The 7,712-nt window shown below is 42.3% G+C and overlaps 1 pseudogene; it reads left to right on the forward strand.

The window, feature by feature from the left end:
* Positions 1-220: 220 nt before the first annotated feature.
* Positions 221-6,975, forward strand: LOC124015230 (annotated as a pseudogene).
* The last annotated feature ends 737 nt before the right edge of the window (positions 6,976-7,712 follow it).

Below are 7,712 nucleotides of genomic sequence, written 5' to 3' on the forward strand. Positions count from 1 at the left end.
TCCGGGAACTATAACTTGATTGGTTGAAATGCCTATGCTTTGCGTCATCCTCTGAATCCACCAATGGTGTGCTGTAAACGCGGGGGTTGTAATCGTTTGGATTTGGGTAGAAGGGCAGTTTATTTCCTGATAGCGTTTTGCTATCTATGTTATTGATCGACTGTTAGCTAGGTAGGTAATATGACATTTTCTTAGCTATCAGCGTTCAGGTAAGCATTCTGCCGTATATTTTACTCTCTGAAAGTCGGAAATCTTCACTATCGTGTATCGCACAACAGTTTATATGTTATTCACGTAACGGTTTGGATTTCGCTAAACTAGCTAGTTAGCTAGCCAACATCTTAATGTATTTATTGAATAGGCTAGCTAAAGTAACTGAATAGTTATCTGATCAAACTGGACATTCCAACGGGCTGTAAAAAAACATACTTAGCTATCAAGTGTCTAACGTTACCTACTGGGCTAACTGTTAAGTGTCAACATGCATGCAAGCATCATGCATTCCATTATATGATTAATTGATATCCATAGCTAGCTAGCTAGACAAACAAGAGCCTGCCTCAACATGACCAGTGCCATGTTCCTTCTTTACTTTACATGTGTACCTAGGTTTTGTGAAACCATAAAGTCCGCTGTAACGTTAGACATGGGGGAGCCCAAGACGCCCAAATTTGGGTCCATAGAAGAAGAGCTGTGTTTCTGGAAGGAGCAGTCAGACAAACACCAGCAAAGGTAAGGAATTATACCAATGGTTGGTAGCTAGCAGCCGAACTGGTTGGCCTAGATGTGTGGATAATGGATAGAAGTGAAACAATCCGAATCTATCCATAAGCGTATATCTAGGAAGTTTACCATATATCAATCCTAAACGGTCATGGCTAGAAGGGATGTGTGTGTTTAGCTAACCCTAAACTTTTTCCTAACTTTAAGCAATTTCTCCTAACCTGCTGTGTAAGTTCTCCTAACCTGCTGTGTAAGTTCTCCTAACCTGCTACGAAAAATCAAATCTGGTGTTAATTTGACAAAAGCTGGATCCCTTCTAGCCATGACCATCCTAACTTCACCCTGTAACAGAGACAAAATAGAATCTAATCTTAGATCAGAATTCAGTGGCGATTTCCGTCTACATAGTTTAGCTATGAAAGTTAGACGTGTGTTTGTGCCCAGGGCTGAGGAGGCACAGGAGGAGTTGCAGGAGTTCCAGCAAATGAGTAGGGACTATGAGGCTGAGCTGGAGACTGAGCTGAAGCAGTGTGAAGCACGGAACAGAGAACTACTGTCCAACAACAACCGGCTACGCATGGAACTGGAGAACATCCAGGTTAGAACCTAGAACACCTGTATTGTCAAGGCCAACACTACTCATATTCTGTAGTCTTGAATCACCACGTCATATTATCTAGTATACTCTGCTTCCCATCACGTAAAGGTTGGGCTCCATAATCTGTATGTTTTAGTAGACTTCAAAGTGCCTTCTGTGTCTTGAGTTGTCTAGTAGTACACACACGGTCACTCTAGCATCACTAAATCATAGCCACCATCACCAGGGGCCCTGTGTGTTCATTACCACGGAGCAGCTGACTTCTGAGCAACTATTTATACTGCTGAGCCCAGAGGGAAGGTTAAAGTCATTGAATACTTGATTGTGCTAAAAGCCTTCATTTCTGGGGCCTGGGGGACAGTCAAGGACAAGCCTGTGAAGAAGTGAAGGGAGAACGTCATCTAAGACCACAAATGAGCAGCAGACATGCATCAAAAATAAGTGTTCTGTGATTTTTCAGGAGAAGTATTATGTTGATGAGGCAATAACAGCACTCTGGGTTGCGTTTATCTCCTGATTCTGGCAGATCTCATTGTTGGAGGCAGACCTGGAAGAGACCACAGCGGTCAAGGACCAACTCCAGAAGTACATCAGAGAGCTGGAGCAGTCCAACGACGACCTGGAGAGGGCCAAGAGGTCAGTCTGGACACTTTGACCTCGACTTGGTTGTTATTATTGTGACGTAATGACACTGACTGTTATTATGTTGATGAGGGACTTTCAATAACTATGTAAAAAACGCTCCTCCGCTCTCCACTGGCTTCCAGTTGGCTCGCATCCGCTACAAGACCATGGTGCTGCCTACGGAGCTGTGAGGGGAACGGCACCTCAGTACCTCCAGGCTCTGATCAGGCCCTACACCCAAATAAGGGCACTGCGCCTCAGCTCAGTCAAAACTGTTCGCTGCTCTGGCTCCCCAATGGTGGAACAAACTCCCCTCATGTCTCTGCTGGGTTGTCATTGTACCCTCTGTTGGGCACTTGTAACTCTGAAGTGTCTGTCTGACACTTCTTTATCCAATCACCCTAATGACATTGGTGTGTGTCTTGACATTGGTGTGTACCCATTTTGTCACTAACTTCATAGACCTACATACAGATTCAACCATGTCTGTCCTTCCACTCACCCTGGAGGATAGGATGTAATTTAAGACATAACCATAGTAACTGACTGACCAATGTCCTGTCTCGCAGGGCGACCATCATGTCCCTGGAGGACTTTGAGCAGAGGATGAACCACGTGATCGAAAGGAACGCCTTCCTGGAGAGTGAGCTGGATGAAAAGGAAAACCTTCTGGAGTCTGTCCAGAGACTAAAGGATGAGGCCAGAGGTTTGTGTGTGTAAGGGTGGGGACGGGGGTCAGTGCGTTTCTCTCTGTGTGAGTGAGAAGCCAGAAGTGAGTCAGTGGAACAAGAAACTCAAAAAGGTTTTCATTTCATGTTCTCATCAAGAACTGCTGATTTTTGCCAGATTTAGTTACCGGTTTCAAAAATATGTGCAATTTGATAGTTGACTAACTGAAATTGTAATATCAGGATGATCCAGCCTTGCCCATTGTATTCCTCAAAGAGTAAGCAGGGTGAATATGAGATTGAGTTTGGCATTATGTGTAGAATTTACAGCTATAAAAGTCCTGCCTACTTCCTGCTTCAAGTCCTGTACTGTGTTTTAATGGTCTTCAAGCTTATATATCATCATATTCATGAAAATGGGGTCATCTTAAGATATATACTGTAATTGTATTTGTGGATTAATTTACCTTTACCCAGTGCCTTTTATGAAGGTTTTTGATTACGGGGGGAAAACGCAATCAAAAACCTTCATGAAAGGCATCAGTTGAAAGTAAATGAATCCACAAATACAAATACAATTTTACATGTACAGTATCTTAAATTATCATGTTTTCATGAATTTGATATAAGCTTGAAGCCCATTCAAAAACTTGATCCAGGAAGTAGGTGGGACTTCCATTGCGTATTGGTGATTACTTGTATTGACTTTTTCTATATTTGTACTGTAGTATCAATGTCACACGTGTCCTCAGTATTGAGATCTGATCTGTTGTCTCTTCTCGCTCTGTGTTGGGCAGATTTACGACAGGAGCTAGCTGTACAGCAGGTCCAGGAGCGACGCCCCCCCAGTAGCCTCTCTAAAGAGAAAGACAGGACCGAATCATCGTCACGCTCCACCATACCGACCACCCCCTCCAAACCACTTGGTACATTCCCAGCAACCCCAGCCTCAAGCATTCGTCGAGGTGGGTGAGACCAATGGTAGCTGTGTTGCGGGTTAAACTGTAATAATGACATGACTTTATCCAAATTTTAATATATGAATAATGGTGGAATGCTAGTTAATCCCTTAGTCAAAGACAGTACAGTATGAAGACAGATAGGCAAAAAATGCTTTTCTAATAGAAATCCCCAATCACACTGGTTAGCGATGTTGGCTAGCTAAGCTTGTGCGTAGAAACACGTCATCAGGTTTTTTTAAACCTTTATTTAACTAGGCAAGTCAGTTAAGAACAAATTCTTATTTTCAATGAACTGCCCGTTCAGGGGCAGAACGACAGATTTGTACCATGTCAGCTCGGGGATTTGAACTTGCAACCTCTACGGTTACTAGTCCAACCACTAGGCTACCCTGCCGCCCCATGGTAACGGCGCGTGAGCAGGCCATCAAATCAATGGCAATCCTTCGATATAAAGTTGTATTTGAAAAATGAAAGCATGTCAGTTTCACAAGGTTGGAATAAAAACATGTTCAACCACTTAAGACACTGGCTCGAATCATGGTTGTGCATTTAGATTGAGAAAATGTACAACTAAAGAAGAATTTCCCATCAAACCCTGGCCTGGTCTGTTTTGCAAGCTTTCCAGGAAAGTCTTGCGATGTTGCGCCTCTGGCTTTAGAAACGCCTTAGTAGCTGTAGTTTGATGTTGTGATGTGTGCTAAATGTAATATTTGTGTTTAGGGGATAACCTAACAGGAACTCCACTGACTACGTCGGCTCGCATATCTGCACTCAACATCGTCAGCGAGCTCTTAAGAAAAGTCGGGGTAAGAAATATTGTCGTAGTAGGACCTATGCATTTAATACCACCCTCATAACATCACCATGAACCTTCAATGATGTATAGAATAAAATAGAATTCTAATTTAATGACGTAAAGGAAAACTCCATACAAAAACAATATCTTGGTACTTTATTTTTAACGTATCTCCATTCCTGTGTCTAAGATGATCTCAGACTGTAATACAACTTATTTCCCCTCTTGGATGCTCTAGAACCTGGAGTCCAAGTTGGCGTCTTGTCGAGACTTCGTATTTGACACGTCGCCGAAAAGATTGGCTCTTCCGTCGTGTCCCGGTACCCCCTCTGCTATAGAGGGAGGCACAGAGATCCAGGCCTGCAGCATGAGCCCTCCACGCTACGACAGGTAAATGGGTCACAATGAGAAAATCATATTTTATATATATTCTGTCTCGTTGTGTGTATCTAGATTCAGCTTACTTAGTAGTATTTATTAGGATTCCCAATTAGCTGCTTCCGAGGCAGTGGACACTTCCTGGGGTACCAAACATTAGGAACACCTTCTGCACCCCCCTCCCTCAGAGCCTCAATTCGTTGGGGCATGGACTCTACAAGGTGTTGAAAGCGTTCCACGTTGATTCCAATGCTTCCCACAGTTGTCCAGATGTTCTTTGAGGTTGACCATTATTGATACACACAGGAAACTTTAATGTGGAAAAACCCAACAGCATTGCATTTCTTGACACCTACTACCATAACCCCGTTCAAAGGCACTTAAACATCTCTACAGGATCCCCTGTGGGACGGTTGAACGGGTGCGCTAATGTGATTAGCATCAGGTTGTAAGTAACAAGAACATTTCCCAGGACAGACATATCTGATATTGGCAGAAACATTAACATGAATTTAAGCTAACTGCTCTGTCCAATTTACAGTAGCTGTTACCTTTTACCGGATCTAATGTGTTATTCTCCTACATTAATTTAAAATTTCCACAAACTTCAAAGTGTTTCCTTTCAAATGGTATCAAGAATATGCATATCCTTGTCTCAGGTCCTGAGCTACAGGCAGTTAGATTTGGGTATGTTTTAGGTGAAAATTGAAGAATCTTTTGTCTTGACCATTCAACTTCTGAATGTCACACACAGACAATCCATTTCACAAAAGAAGGATTTTTTAAAGCCATCTCCCCCCCCTTAATTTACACCGATTCAAGTGGATTTAGCAAGTGACATCAAAAAGGATCATAGCTTTCACCTGGTCAGTCTGTCAAGGAAAGAGCAGGTGTTCATGTTTTGTATACTCAGTGTACATGGCACAACATTTAGCAGATGCTCCCATCCAGGGCGACCCACAGCTAGTGCATTCAACTCAAGATAGCCAGAGATCTGGACTAAAAAGTACTTCACTCTTCATTTAGACTTAGTTGATTTCTAAGACCAGTATACGTATCCTACAACTAATGAACATGAAATGAACTGGGTGGGATTTGTTCTGGTTCCTGTAGATCAGACAATGTTATGAGCAACATTCAAATTAACTTGTTGATTTGTGTTACTGATGGTAGATGTTCTGTCTTTCAGTTTGGTGAAGCGGTTAGAGTTTGGACCTGCGCCTCCTCGGGGGGTCTCCTCCCACGGCTCCCAGTCACCATCGGGGGGAGTCAAGATCCTGCTATGAAACGAGGGCTTCCCCTGCCCCCCTCCACCAGACTGTACTACCTATCAGTAGGGCTTTAAACTGTGTCCCCCTCTCACTACCAGCTGAACATCCTCCCCCCGAACCAGGAAGCCGCTCCCTCTATCAACTTATTTGCTGCATGGACTCTGCTGAGAAGAACCGCCGTGTCATGATGCTACAGTTTTATTTTATTAATGAGGATTCCTTGACCCCGCTGCATGTCTTCCTGCTGAACCCAAGTCCTGCTACTATACCACTAACACCCCCCCCCCACACACGGTCCTTCTTGTACCCACGTTCTCTGATTGAACTCCATCTTGGATTCTTGGTGTGCCAGCTATAGCAGAAGAGTGAAGTTGGTCGATAATTGGCGGTGTTAGCATTGCTGCCTTTTATCAGTATATCACCACCACATGGAAGTTTTGCCTAGTCATGATTCCCTTCTGTATGTCCAACTCTCTGATATGTCCGTTCGTAGCTAAGCCACATGTGCTTAGAGGCTAGACGTGTAAAGTGTCGGAGATGGTAAGTTAGGCTAGCTTTACCTTTTGGAGAATGTTGTCATCGGCTGTAAAAGCTAAGGATGGTCTGAAGTTGTGGGTACTACTACTTTACAGGTCAATGTTTGAGTTAAAAGCAATGGTTTATTAATGTACAAATATACATTTTAAAGGTCTTCTACCTGGTAACTTGAAAAAGTATCTGTGACAAATGCAGACTAGCTAGCTAGCCTTATACCCTGTCATGCATTTGCAGAATGTTTTACAAGGTAGGCAAGATAGGAACAAAGTACATAGAGTTAACTGAGAATCTCAAATTTAGTCTAGGTCTTTGGCAAAGACATTTCTTTCCGTTAGAAAGTTGCAGTTTTAGATCTCTATTTGTTTGATGGTTTGTATATGTTCTTCAGCTTTTACGAGTTGGAGAGTTAAGGGGCACTACTGAATGTATAGAATCTATATTACAGATGTTTCTAATAGGAAGTGGCCTAAAGCTTTGGTTCAGTTGAGCAGGTCAGTCGAGCCGGAATTCCTGTCAAAAGACTGATCTTTTATCAGATCAGTGAGCTATCAAAGATGACAAAATAGCAATAATAGATTTGACAGACTAGAGTTGAGATAAAGCACAGTTCATACTATATTTCCAAAACTATTATGGATGATGCCTTGGTTACACTTCATGCTGGACGTATGAATTCATTACATGCTGTTTAAAAATGTTTTAGCCTTTGTCTTTCCAATGAGGAGCAATAGTCCGATATCAAGGACATGTTACTACTCAACGACAGATGGAACGTTTGTACTTATTAGCAATGTTTATATTGGTTCCATCCATATGTGCTTTATCCAATTCCCATGTCATGTTTGTGATAGTTGATTTGAGACCAGAATAATATGTCTACAAAACAACTGTTACAGCAGCTGTTCTTATGAATGAACGAAGGACCAGGAAGTACAGTTTGTACTTTTACAACTGTACATGTAACAGTTTGTGGGTGTGTTACTAACATACTAACTTCTGTTTGCGTTTACATTGAAATGTATGCACCCGAGGTGCTCGACCTTTTGGTTTGCAATCCTTTTTGTATCAAAATGAACACATAAAATGAACATTCTTAACATGCTTTTGGCAATATCATTCAGGATGTGGAGACAGACATATAGTAGAGAAATAGGG

The sequence above is a fragment of the Oncorhynchus gorbuscha genome, linkage group LG26, assembly GCF_021184085.1.
Source record: "Oncorhynchus gorbuscha isolate QuinsamMale2020 ecotype Even-year linkage group LG26, OgorEven_v1.0, whole genome shotgun sequence".
NCBI classification, from domain to species: domain Eukaryota; kingdom Metazoa; phylum Chordata; class Actinopteri; order Salmoniformes; family Salmonidae; genus Oncorhynchus; species Oncorhynchus gorbuscha.